The sequence below is a fragment of the Tachyglossus aculeatus genome, chromosome X3 (assembly GCF_015852505.1).
Source record: "Tachyglossus aculeatus isolate mTacAcu1 chromosome X3, mTacAcu1.pri, whole genome shotgun sequence".
NCBI classification, from domain to species: domain Eukaryota; kingdom Metazoa; phylum Chordata; class Mammalia; order Monotremata; family Tachyglossidae; genus Tachyglossus; species Tachyglossus aculeatus.
Window position 1 is genome coordinate 18,267,906 of NC_052099.1, and position 15,117 is coordinate 18,283,022.

Sequence of the window (15,117 nt, forward strand, 5' to 3'; positions counted from 1 at the left end):
GGTTGGACATAGTCCGTGTCTCACAAAGGGCTCACAGTCTTGATCCTCATTTTACAAATGAGGTTAACAGAGTCAGAAAAGTTAACTGACTTTCCGCAGGTCACACAATAGACAAGTGGAAGAGTCAGAATTAGAACCCAGGTCCTCTAACTCCCAGGCTGGTTGTCTTGCCATTGCACCATGTCGCTAATGTTTACCTGAATACAGGACTAGCTACCTTCACTAAAAGCAAAAGGGTAAGGCATCATGTGAAAAGTGTTAGCTTTGTTTATAAGAATCTTTTTTTCCTTTACTGTAAGAATTGAAGAGATTTGCTGCAGGATGAACAACTTTACAATCACCACTTCTTCAGAATCTGCCAGTGGTCACTGAAGGGGCTTCAAAATCTGGCAGAAACTGTAAACTCCTCCAACTAGATTTTAATTTCTTTGAGGACAGGGAACTCTACTTTACAGTACTCTCCAAAGCTCTTAGTACAATGCTTTGCAGGCAGTACATATTCAATAAATATTATTGATTGGTTAGTTTATCAACCAGGAGTACATCAAAGCTCAATGCCATGGCTTCCACAACACAGATCAAGTCATCAGGTTACACAGACTCAGAAAGCTACACAGCAACTGTCTACTTCTGCTCAGGGAATGTGTCAGTGGTCAGTGTGAAGTCCCCAACCCTCTGTTCCTGATGATGATATCCCTGGTCCTGATGATGGGAAAAAATGAGTACTAAAGGTGAGAGAAATCATGCTCATTATAAAAATAATAGGAATTATAACAACAGTATTTGTTAAGCACTTACTGCACTCTACTAAGTAGATTCACATTTATCAGGTTGGATACAGATGCTGTCCCACATGGGGCTCACAGTCTCAATCTGCATTTTATAGATAAGGTAACTGAGGCACAGAGCAGTGAAGTGGCTTGCCCAAAGTCACACAGCAGACAAGTGGTGGAGCCGGGATTAGAACCCATGACCTTCTGACTCCCAGGCTGTGCTCTATTCACTACACCCTGCTACTTCTCTTCATTATGATGATGGAGTCTCATGTTAGAAAACATGGATGAGCCTCGGTCCTGAGAACCTGCATAGAGGAACTGATTGTACTATTTGATTATGCAGTTGGGTCAAGGAGTGCATAGCGTTACTAAGCAAGCAGGGGTGCGACACACTGTGAAGGGCATGTGCGGTCTTTGCCTGCATTAGTGACGGCCAGGCAGAATTGAGACTAGAACCCAGGTCTCCTAATTCTCAGTGAAATGCCTTCCCCATGAGCAAACAACAGGGCTCACCCTCGTTGTGCACAAATGGGGACCTTCTCCTAGGTGGCAAAAGCACCACACTGATCTGATGAACTTTCTCTTTTCCATAAAGGAGAAATCCCATAGCAAATCAGTCAAAATCTGAAGTTGTCATCTTTGATCCAAATCAGAGGAAATCAGTGCCACCAACCAAGCGTAAAAAATCTGTCAAGCCTTGGATCTGAAGATAGCCAAGGAGACATCTTCCAAGAAGGAGGACACATAGTGCTCAGGCATCCATGCAAGCTTGTCCTCAACACACGGAGCACACGAAACACTTACCATAAAATGCCGCAAGATTTTAGAGAAACCAGCACAACCCCATCTTCAACTAAGAAGGCAAGAGAGTGATGGAAACTCTTCTTTTCATTACTGGAAATCCATGAAAGAATGATATTTATTAAATGCTTTCTTTGTGCAGAGCACTCTCCTTTAGTGCTTAGGAGATAATTATTATTAACATTATTATGGTATTTGTTCCAAGGTGCTGGGGTTGATAAGTTAATTAGGTTGGATGCAGTGTCTGGCCCACATGGGGCTCACAGTCTAAGGAGAAAAGGGAACATGTATTTCATCCCCATTTTACAGTTAAGGAAAGTGAGGCCCAGAGAAGTTAAGTGACACATGCTAGGTCACACAGGAAGCAATGGGCAGAGCTGGGATTAGAACCCAAGTTCTCTGTCTCCCAAGCCCACGCTCTTTCCACTAAGCCATACTGGGATATGGCTCAATACAAAGGAGTTGGTAGACTCGATCTCTGTCCCCAAGGAGCTTACAGTCTACCAGGAAAGACAGACGCTAAAATAAATTACAGATAGGGGAAGTAATAGAGTTTCAGCCTCTTGCAAAAGAGCCATCTGAATCCCAATGTAGCTTCAATCATGATAATAATAATAATAATAATAATGGCATTTGTTAAGCACTTACTACGTGCAAAGCACTGTTTTAAGTGCTGGGGAGGATATAAGGTGATCAGGTTGTCCCCTGGGGTTGGGGGGGGGGGGGTGCTCACAGTCATTTTACAGATGAGGTAACTGAGGCACAGAGAAGTTAAGTGACTTGCCCAAAGTCACACAGCTGACAAGTGGCAGAGCCGGGATTTGAACCCATGACCTCTGACTCCCAAGCCCGGGCTCTTGCCACTGAGCCACGCTGCCATTTGCTCAGTTTTGTACCAGACGGTCAAAAACTCAGCTACCCAGTACTGTAAGCTTGCTGTGGGCCGGGAATGTGTCTATTTATTGTTATAGTCTACTCTCCCAAGTGCTTAGTACAGTGTTCCACACACAGTGTATACTCAATAGATACGACTGAATTGAATGAATGGATGTTGTGATCCTGGATGTCTTTACATTTTCAGCTCTGAGTGTCCTTCCCAATCAGACTCTGACAAAGCTCCCCTGCATATAGGAACCTGGGAGGGAAGTGCTAGAGCTCTGGTTTAAGGTGGGGTTCGGTCTAGGGTCCCCTGTGAACACAGCATGGGTTCTGCAGTTTTCCATATAAGGTTTTGCATGGGGTCATTCTGCTTCACTGCAAAACATGCAAAGCAGACAGCAGGAATCTCCTGTTTCTTCTGGGGGTTGGCAAATTTGAAATACTTTCAAATCCCTTCCATTGGGATGACTATGAGTTGCAAAGTTTCAGGTTGGTTTAGTTTTGTCTAATATCACTGGATTTTCTTAAAAATGTAATCTTCTATGTTGGTAAAACAGCAGAAGATCCTGCTTAGATATGCAAGAGCACCAAGAAAGTTCTCCAGAATTGTTTGCTCATTTATGCTAATTGATTTAATAGCTAATTCCACTAATGGGTGATGTATAAAACACCAGTGTGTTTCATATTTTGGTCTAAATATACAGAATTTCAGTTTTTACTTTTTCCCCCTCTATATATGCAGTCCTGGGGATTAATGCTTGGGAACTTTTTCCTCTTTGGACTCAGTGGGATAATGCCATTATCATGCTCTTCAAAGAGAAAATGATCCAATAATTAAAAAAAAAAAAAAGAAAAAAAGTCATAAATGTTTACCATCCACTTGTAGTAAAGTCCATTATATGAAAATAAACAACGGCACTTAGAACAGGACAACACAGAGCAAGTACTTAATATAATAATCGTTATAGTAGCTTCAAAAATGTATAGAACTATCCTGCAGACAGCTGTTCATTTCCCTGTCCCCAGTAAATGAGTCTCGCAACCAGAATAAAGCATCCATCATTAAAAAATAATAATGCTAGTATTTTGAAACGTGTGCTTATACTTCAATTAATTTTGTCATTTTATTCCCAACCATATTTCCAAGCATTAAACTACCCTCTGAGGGTAAATTTGTCACTTTTGCAAGAAACCTTGATTCCTCCCCAACACCAGGAGCACAGAAAACATATTCTCCAGAAGTGTTTTGAGAACTAACTAGCCATATAATGCAATTTAGCCATATTTTCACTTCTATCACCTGTAATCCTACAACGAACAGACATTAGTTTAGCAGGACAACTCTTGACATATAGTTGTCCTTTGTACTGGAAGACAACACCGCTGACAGTGAAGTTCATTTATGAGTGAGCGTGTGGAGGAAAAGATCAACGTGACACCCACATATATGGTCACAATTGTCCTTTGTTTTATCATTCTTCATTTTTGCAGCAACTAGAGATGCTTCCTCTTTTGCCTCCCTGTCTGTTGCTTCTTACAAAGTTTTTGCTTCAAGAGAAGCCCTCTCTTATTGACAGCAGTGTTACTCTGTCATCCAATTGGCTCCAAATTTTCAGCCAGGATGCCAAGTTATCTATGGCCTTGCTTTACCTTGTCTTGCCTTTATATTCCTGGATGATATTGCTGTACGTTTGTTGTCATAACCCACAAAAGAGCAATATGTGAATGTAACAATCTATACAACTTACTTTCAGAAGTATTGGTTTAATCTACCAGTGCTACCCTGTGGCTAGTTTGGGGCTGAGATCTTTTGTACAGGAGGAAGGGTTATGACAAAGGAGACTTGTAGGATGAATGATGGTTCACATTCACTCATCTATCCCACTGTAGCACTTCACAATTGACAATTTCTCTGTCATCAATGCCCAGCAGTAAATGTTTTAGAAAACCTGGGGTTCGGGGTACCCCAGTGGAGATATTTCTCTTTGTAATGCGCTATGATTGCTAACTAGAAAACATTTTTGATAACAGATAAAATGTGACAGATTCAGGCATAATAGGATAGATGTTTTTGAAAATGAAGCACCATTAAAAACTACCTGAGGCTAATAGAATCGATTGGCATAGCCAATAAACAAAGCTGAAAAAATGTACCCCTTCCATTGATCACCACAAAACTGGTGCCTTTTATTCAAAATGGATTTCCAATCACTGGTGTTAATTGCCTTGTAGACATGATTTAGGAAAATGGATATCAAGTTAAAAGGAGAATGTCTTTTTATCTCAAAGGATTGATTTAACATAGGCAAAATCCTACAACTACTCACTGCTGATAAGGCCCCAAACCTCCAAACTGCAGTGAAGCTTAATAGAAGTAGAAAGAGGCAGTAAGCAAAGGGCCCTGAGGGGTTCCTAATTTTTAGGGACAATCAAAAGCACTCTATTGTGGATCAGGTGGAATATGACAAGGTGCTGTGTTTCGTTAGTCCCTGCAAAGTGCATCCCACTTCAATCCTCCCTAACGGCTTGTCCTTAACCTGACATTATCCCAGCTAACATAGCACCTTCCCCTGCCTCCTCCATCTCTCCCTTCTCCAAACCTTGACATAAACTCTCCACATTTGCTAAGTGCTTATTATGAGCCTGTAGTAAGATAATCCATTATGGGCAGCGAATAAGTCTAACAACTCTATTATATTGGACTCTCCAAACCACTTAATATAGTGCTTTGCACACAGAAAGCGCTCAATTAATATGACTGATTGATAATCAGTTCAGACCCAATCCCAATATCACAGGGGTGGTTGGGTGGGGCCGGGGGGCCAAGGGGAGAGGGAGGTCATCACTGGCTACAGGAGAGAGCATTTAAAGCCTGTTTTACAGATGAGGAAATGAGGCACAGAGGAGTTAAATGATTTGCCTTAGATGGCCTAGAAGGCAAGGTGCAGAGCCAGGATGGATTATAACACAGATCCCCTGACTCCCAGAACTGCTTCTCAGTATCTGAGCCTCAAATTAAATCACCTAGCATGAGAATCAATCAGCCTACTTACAGCATTTATTAAACACCTCCCGGGGGTAGAGCACCCCCACATTTGCCGTACACTTGGAAGAGTACAACGGAGCTTGTCAACATGATCCCTGCCCTTGAGGAGTTTTCAGCCTAGGTTGTGAGACAGGGAATAAAATCACTTACAGATAGGAGCAAGATGTCAAAAGGGATATAGACATGAGTTAGTGTTTAATAGAGAAGTACCTGGAACACTGGGGGAACCAATGCTCCCTGGAACCCCCCATCGCCCTCTGTACGCTGTAGAAGCAGCTTGGCTTAGTGGAAAGAGTGTGGGCTTGGGAGTCAGAGGATGTAGGTTCTAATCCCAGCTCTGCCACTTGTCTGCTGTTTGACCTGGGCAAGACTCTTCACTTCACTTCTCTGTGACTAAGTTACCTCATCTGTAAAATGGGGATTTAAACTGTGAGCCCCACATGGGACAACCTGATTACCCTCTATCTATCCCAGCACTTAGAACAGTGTGTGGCACATAGTAAGTGTTTAACAAATGCCATAATTATTATTACCTCCCATGACCTGAACCATTCCCCATCGCCCCTCTCTTCCTCATTCCCACCCTGCACACTTCTCTGCTCCCAACAATCCCCGTCACTCCCTTCCTCCCGACAAACTCACCTCCCCAACTCCACGCAGCTATGGCCCCTCCACCCTTACGACTATCTGCTTCTCCCCCATCTCATCATCCCTCCTCACTCCACTCAACTGTGCCACCCACAACCCTGACTTCTTTCTGCCATCCCTCAACCACTGGACCCTTCCCCACCTCCAACTGCCATCGTTATCTTGGAGCATCCATTTCAGGACCATTTCTTATTCTGGAGCAAGTTCCAGCTAACTCTCAGCAACGCTACTGTCAACCTGAAATAACGTTTAAAATCAGGCATACTATCCTTGACAGCAGCAGCCTAAAAATGGAATCCATGAACCTCTGAGATCAGTCATTCGGAGCTGTGAAGATTAACTAAGTGCCATGCCATAAAGCAAACACGTTCTGATACTTCATATCCTAAGTTGCGTTCCCCATGCCAGTGACTCTTTAAAGGTAATATCGGTAGTGAGAGCTGTACCGGGGGTGATTAATCTATTACATTTCATCATCTCAGCGCCTTCTTGAAATTTTACTAATACAGTTTCTGAGACACACGAGCTTTCTATATCGCATCATTCGTATGCCAAGTTCTAGTCCATAAATGATGAATTGATATAAATCAAAAATCTATTCAGCTCTCGAGGAAATAGATGATTTCATGGCTTATGCTTGTTTTTCCTTTTTTTCCTTCTCCAATAAATTCTTAGCCCAGCCTAGAAACACTGTTCCAGCCAAACCAAGTATATAAATACACATATTTTGATGGAAGGAATCTTAAGGAGTGAGAAGGAAAAAAAAAGCTGTATATATAAAATTACTTTTCTCTGGCTTTCAAACGAAATTTCACCTCCATTTTGATTCAAGGCCAAAATCTCTCCTGATTTTTTTCCCCCAATTATCCTGTTCTTTTGTTAGGAAAATAACAAGCATTGATGAAATAAAATGGGGAAGGAGAGTGGAGGGGGAAAAAGACTGGAATTCTATTTTTTTTTTAATGGCATTAAGCGCTTACTATGTGCCAGGCACTATTCTAAGTTCTGGGATAGATAAGATAGGTTGGACACGATCCATGACCCACATAGGGCTTATAGCAGTTTTTCCCATTTTACAGATGAGCTAACAGATGCACAAAGAAGTTAAATGACTTGCCCAAGGTTACACAGCAGACAGGTGGCACAGTTGGAATCAGTATTCAGGTCCACAGGCCTGGGCTCTATCCACCTGGAAATAGTACTTTTTGATTGCGAGCACATTGTGGGTCAGGGACTGTGCCTAATATTCTAACATTCACATTTTTGCCCAACATTTAATAAAGAGTTTTGCACACAGTAAGAACTTAACAAATATGATTACTACTATTACTGAACAGATGATTGGTTCACAGGAACAGAACTTTGGTGTTCTGTCTCTAAAGTAGGTACCAGGTTCTGGCTTGGAGTGAGTGCATGAATATCTTCTTTTCCCTCCAGAATCAACGGGGAACACTAGGTGGGCAGTTAATATGTTGATGAGATCATAAAGACTGGAATCCCCGAGCATTATCATAGCAGATCTAGATCATAACCACTGATTCTTCTGTATCTATGCTGCATGCAATTCTGTGGCACAAAGTGATAACACTTGACACAATTTGTTCTTTGCAAAGCCTATTTTTTCATTTTTTCTCCTTGAGTATCTTCTGCTCTCTTAGGTGATTACACACTGATTCCTTTTTCCAGGTACTGACAGAAAATTGGTCAATCTGCAAGGATGACCAGTGTGGGCAGGGATTGTCTCTATTGCTGAATTGTACTCTCCAAGTGCCTAGTACTTAGAACAGTGCTTTGCACATAGTAAGCACTTAATAAATACCATCATTATTAGTACAGTGCTCTCTACACAGTAAGTGCTCAATAAATAGAACTGAATGACTGACTGAATGAAAGATGATATTCTTCCCTTTCACCCATTTTAAAGATGGGATTGAATACTATTTGATTAATACAAATGAAAATATCATCGATCTCCTTGAATTTACATAATTACACTAGGTGAACACTTTCACTGAATATCACAGTATTTCACAACCAATGTAAGTAATCTGTGCCTGCAATTCATAAAAATAATAATAACAGCAATAATGATGGCATTTATTGAGTGCTATCTGCTAAGATCATCATCATCATCATCAATCGTATTTATTGAGTGCTTACTATATGCAGAGCACTGTACTAAGCGCTTGGGAAGTACAAATTGGCAACATATAGAGACAGTCCCTACTCAACAGTCGGCTCACAGTCTAAAAGGGGGAGGGGAGATACAGAATGTCATATTAAATATGGTCTCTTGTCCTACATGGGCTCACCATCTAATAGGGAGAAAACACGTGTATCTTATTCCCATTTTAGAGATAAGGAAAGTGAAGCACAGAGAAGTTTAGAGAGCTGTGTCAAATAGCATACTTTTTCCCCTTATTAAAATGAAAATCCCCACTATAGCACACAGTGGGCAGTGAACATATCTTATACTCTCCCAAGTGTTTAGTACAGTGCTCTGCACACAGCGCTTAATATGATTGAGTGATAGAAATACAGAAGGTGCTAGCCAGTTCTTCATGGGGCCAAACAAGGGTGAGTGTATTTCAATTTGAAAACGAGAAGTACAGTCAGTTCTCCTATAATGCTGGAATTGCATTCCTAAAGAATCTCACATTGAGAAATCACACTATTACACTTTCATCTCTTGAGGATTCAACACCTGTCCTTCTCCCTCCAAAGACTGAATCCCCATATGAGACCTGATTACCTTATATCTACCCCAGTGCCTAGTACAGTGCTTGGCACATAGTAATGCTTAACAAATACCGCAAGCATTGCTATTATTATTGGCCAGAGCACACTTGCAAATGACATTTCCTGTGACATCATGCTCTATCCAGAAAGATGCACCTGTTTGAAGAACATTGTTTAATTCCCCAACAGCATCCTAGCCAAAACCTTGTGGGAAGGCACCCACTGAATTAGGACTGAGTATTGATTTCTCAGAAGGATGAACTTGACTATCAAGCTGCTATCACTCTGGGACAGAGGCTTCAGGAGAGGTTTTGGAGTCTCTGACCATTACGTTCTTCAAGAACTGACAAACAACCACCTGATGAGGAGTTCTGAATTATCTACCTACCTGGAGGCAGGAGACTGGACCGAGTTGATTTCTTCAGCTCTCTTCTGTATCTCTGTTTCCATGATCCTGTGAAGACAGATGGGCATCATAGTAGCATCTGAACTGGAAAGGAACATTTAGGGAGTGTAAAAAATCTTTCCCCGATGTGTACTGGTGAGCTTTCTCTTTCAGGAGTCACACACTGATTCTTAATTTTGAAATATCTGTTGAATTTCCCCTGGTTAGTCAACTGGAGACTTTTTTTGGAAAATACTTAAGAAAAACCTTTACTTGCTTGCTGCCAAATGACAATATTATACAGTTCCATGAAAACCTGCTGTCAAAGCACTGTTTATTTTGCCATTTTAGTCATGCAGAGAAATGGCTTCTCCTTTACTTTAGAGTTATTGGATATTATAAAAATTGTAGGACCCAATTCACCTGGGAACAGGCTCTGAAGAGTGTTTTCCTGTAAAAAGTCAATGGGAGTTCTTAGGGTCTGAATGGTCAGATACTAAGCATAGGGTACTAACCCCTCCTTGGCCAGGATGTTAGAGAGCACCAGAAGTCCCAAGCGTTGGAAGAGGAATGTTTCTTCTGCATAGTGGCTTTCCAAAGTATGGACACGAGCTTCAAAGTGATTAGGGGACTTCTCCTATAAGGTCTTTGCCATTTCTTGAGCCCCAGGAATAAGTAATAAAACTGCTCAAATTCTCATCCACATATTCCCTGAAGATTTGGTTCAGGGGAGAAAGAGATTCCTTCAGTGAGGTTTCTCCAGAAGCTGTGAATGTTAAAAAAAAATCCAGAGCTGTTCCCCACAGGTTCACACGAGAAACCAGCATGAGTCTCAGAAAATACAGTGCCTCAATCCGGAAAGGATCTTCATCTAACTCATGCTTCGACAGGACCTTATTAGATCATTCAATCACTCAGCAGCGTTTTACTGATAGCAGACCACTGGACTGAGTGTTTGGGAGAGTAAAATACAATAGAGTTGGTGGACACAATCTCAGCCCTCTAGGTGCTTACAGTCCTAGTGGCTGGAACACTAAATCCTGCAGCTCTTGTTTTCACTTGCTAGTTCTCCGAAGCTAATAATAAAATCTAAAGAAATGAATTCTTGTTCAGTCATCACCATACCTCGGAATGAGCAGTAAATCTGGAGGACAGAGCAAGTAGAGCTGCTTCCCCAGAGAATTTAAGGAAATATCAGATCCTTGTTTGAATGATATGGGAAGCAGCTGTCTGAGAGCTGTGCACAGGGTGGAGGCGCACCTCAAATTTCCAAGTTTTCCATTCAATTCCTGTGAAAAGGACAAGGAAAAAACTGCTGGTGGGTTGATGTCTTATTTTCTAGCATTCACATCGACATTTATCAAACAAAAATGAATCGTTTTCCTTCTTTTCACGATCTATTTTGGCATGAAATTATAAGCCCTCTCCTGCATGTTGTATTTTCTTTCAGCAACAGTCAAAAGTGGCTCTGGTGATTCTCCTCTAAGGATGGCTAGTAAGAGTAGGACAATCCTCAACTCTCAGAGAGTAGGAAAATGAACCAAGCATGTAAAATATTCAGTGTTCTATCCAGTGTTCATCCATCTGAGAAACCCTTGAGCAGCAATTATGAAAACAGGTAACCAACTACTATGCACACTAATCTTTAATCAACCAATATTTGAAGCATGAAAATCTCATTCTGGGAAGGTGATTAGTTAATTTAATGGTTTCAGGGAATGTCAAGGAGGAATATGTTAAGAGGAATACTTTGTGATATTACTATTCACTCCTGCAATTATAATTGGTAACAGTAAAAAATCTTCATTTATCTACAACTGGTAGAATACATTTTACTAACAGCAGAAGTGTGTTAAATAGATTTTGAATGCATTTATATCCTTCTTAGCATTCACACAGATGTGTGTACTATTCCATTCTCTGATTTATTTTAACTACTTTAGTGGTAAATATCTTTAGGCTTATTTTCCTGATTGGAATACAAGCTATTGGTGGCAGAGAATGCATCAGTTGTTCTTACTGTCTGAAGAGCACTATACTAAATAGGTTTGTGATAACCAGATCAGACATTGTCCCTGTTCTGCAAGGGGCTCCAAATCAAAGATGTATGGTGGGCAGGTATCTTATTCCTATTTTACAGAGGAATCAAAGGCACAGAGACATTATGTGACTTGCCCAAGGTCACACAGCAGGCCCAATGGCAGGACTGGGAGTAGAACTCAGGTTTCATGATTCTCAGTCCCTTGCTCTTTCTAATGGCCTTCTCAGAAGAAAAGGGCATGGACATCAAATGGGAAAGACCTCAATGAGGAAACTAAAAAGTCTTCAGGAAGACTTTGCATATGGGGAGATGTGTAGTCCGGTAGATTCTTTTCCATATGATCACAAACTGGGCTGCAAAAAAGGCTAATTTGATTAGACCTCTGTTAACCAAATGACTGGCTATCCTAACTGGGAAGAATTAAGTCCATTAAAATATATTAAGTGCTTATAACTTAATAATAATTAATTATTAATAACTTAATAATGATGATGATAATAATAATGATAATAATAATAATTGCATTTCTTAAACACTTACTATGTGCCAGACGGGGTGGATACAAGCGAAGCGGCTTGGACACAGCCCCTGTCCAACATGGGGCTCACAGTCTTCATCCCCATTCCACAGATGAGCTAAATGGGGTCCGGAGAAGTGAAGTGACTTCCCCAAGATCATGAAGCAGACAAGTGGTGAAGCTGGGATTAGAACTGGTCCTTCAGACTCCCAAGCCTATGCTCTGGCCACTAGACCATGTTGCTTCTCTACATAAACTGGAAGAATGTATGCCCCAAATTACTATTCCCAACAGTGCTCAGTTACATACATTTACAGTGTCGAGAGCTCTACCTGCCATTCATTTGGATAATTCACTTCTTTGCTCCTTTGAAATGTTTTCATTTCACTTAAAGGAGCTGATGGGAACACAATGGGACAAAGCAAATCCTTTGACACCTTGGTGGATACTATGGATTTATCCATGTTCTTCTTGGAGAGTGGAATTGACTGCTCTTTCATTTAGCTTGGATTTTAGCTAAATATGTAACAGCATTGAGTTCAAAAGGAAAGCAAGTCTTCACTTCTATTCATAGAGAATTCCTCACTCCTATTCATAGATAATTCCTCCCTCCTATTCAGGCATGAAAATCATCTTCATGCATAATAGTATTTGTTTTGAGCCAGCTTTATTACTGAAAGCATCCTTACCATAAACATCATTAGCTCAATACAATTACAAATAAGCACAGAACCTTCAAACCTATAACCATCTTAACGTATTAAAATTCCTTTCTTTCATCTTCTACTCTGGACTGTCTGTCTCCCCCCTCTAGATTCTGAGCTCCTTGTGGGCAGGGCATATGTCCGTTCATTGTTATATTGACTCCCCAACTGCTAAGTACTATTGACTGACTGGCTAAAAGTTTTTGTTATCACACCTGAACTTAGTTTACATAAACATAGAGTTCAAGGAAAGTATGAGAGAGTCTCAGAACAACGGGAGTCCTTACACTTTGAGCATGCCAGTACCATAATATTAGCAAATTAAAGCCACAGCTCTGTGTGAAATAAAAATGAATTTAAGGGTGCAATTGAAGATGCAAATTGACTAGGTTTTTCAAATAATTAAGCACACCAAGGATATGGAATGTTTATGGCTCTAATCATGCATTGAGAAAACAACAACAAAAAAGCCTAGTACATAAAAAACAACTTTGCCAGAAAAAAATGATTTCTATTGCTTCTGTATCAGTGGACTCTTTAAATCACTCTAGGCTATAATCTCACTGAAGGGAGGGAATGTGTCTGTTTATTATTACATTGCACTCTCCCTAGCTCTTAGTACAGTGCTCTGCACACAGTAAGCACTCAATAAATAAAAATGAATAGATTTGGTGAACACTCTGGCCAAGTCTAGATTACCAAGATGCAATGGAAAATCCAAATGGCTATCTGGTTTATTCAGGCGAAACAAGCACTGAAATATCCAGATAATTGAGGAAAACCTTTCTTCTTGCTATTTATTCTTCAAATGCTTTAATAAGTTGTTTTTCTGCTTGATTTTGCTAATGTAATCGTGGCTTAATGGAATCCTATGTCCAAGAGCAGCAGAATTTTCTGGAAGTACTGAGCTTTCAAATTATTTATTAAAAACAAAAGTCTATGAAAATCTCAACTTTTCTCCCAGACTTGATATTATGATATTTGTTTCTTATTAAGGACTGGGGTATTCATGAATCACTAAAAAGAATTATAATAATTATATTCTTTCCTTAGCTGCTTAGGGAAAACTGGAAATCCTACAACTCTAAATCTTATAACTAAAAGAAGAGGCTATATTGAAAAATCAGTCCTTTAATTAGAAGCTTAACTGTAAAAGGACAACGAAAAACAGAAGAATAAAATTCTATAGAGAATGGCATTATAGGGGTATAAAAATGACTTAAAGTGGTTGAAAAAACCATTTTCAGACCTATCCCTAGGATTTATGTTTACTTTTACTTGCATTAATTTCCACAATTTACACCTATTATTCTACCCTCCCATGTTCCTGTTGCCAGCATTTTCTATGTTGTTCTTTCTCTTGGACATGATAACCGTACATGATGTGTGTCTTTTGTCTTCCCTATGTCTTTTGTCTTCGCTACTCAGTGGTAAACTCCTCGAGGGCAGGGTTCATGTCTCTTATTCCTAGTGTCCTCTCCCAAACAGTTAGTACAGTGATCAGGACCCATTAGGGACTCTGTAACTCCAGATGGTTGATCCATTAAGCTCCCCAATGTACTCAGGATTGAAGAGAGTCATGGTTGACATTGAGGGCATCAGGCAGAATGGGGGACTAATTGTACATAAGTGTTTCTAACTGAAGCAATTGTTTGGTCAGTGACAATGGAGAGCTGTTGTGAGGGCAGTTATGTGTGGGTAGTAAAAATTGCTTTGTGGGTGAGGGTGAGTACATCCAAAATGGTAAAAACAAACAAACAAAACCAAATAACAGGATGAGAGGCAGGAGTGAGTTCCTCATGTGTACAATGTTTAGTTTTTGAGGGCATGGGGTCTGGGTGGATGGACCATGCATAATAAGCAATTCGTTGGAGGTAGACTCAGCATTCCTATACCAGTCTTGAGTCAATCAATTCATGACATTTGTTAGATGCTTTGTACAGAGCACTGTACTAAGCACTTGGGAGAGTACAGTTCAGTTGGTGTATGTGATCTCTGCCCTCATGTAGTTCAATAATAATAATAAAAATGATGGCATTTATTAAGCACTTACTATTAAAGCTCACAGTCTTAATCCCCATTTTACAGATGAGGGAACTGAGTGAGCCATAGAGAAGTGAAGTGACTTGCCCAAAGTTACACAGCTGACGAGTGGCAGAGCTGGGATTAGAACCCATGACCTCTGACTCCAAAGCCTGTGCTCTTTTCCACTGAGCCATGCTGCTTCCCTAATGGGGGAAACAGACATTAAAATAAATTTCAGGTAAGGGAAGCAGCTAAATATAAGGATATGTACATAAGTGCTCTAAAGGTAGGGTGAGTTACCTAAGTCCTTAGGTGGCAGAACAAGTGTATAGGAAAAGCAGTAAAGAGGGAAAATAAGTGCCGGCAGGAGGAAAAAGGGCAGAGAATCTAATGTGAGTTTAGAGTGGTATTCGATGTGGATTTCAGTGACATTTTTTCCCTGATGTTTGGAAGCCCAATCTCCCACCTACAGAAAATAAATCACTCATTTATAAGACCTTCCAAAGACTGCAAGCATACTTTGGTAACTGGAAATTTATCTGGATGTTCCTTGGAA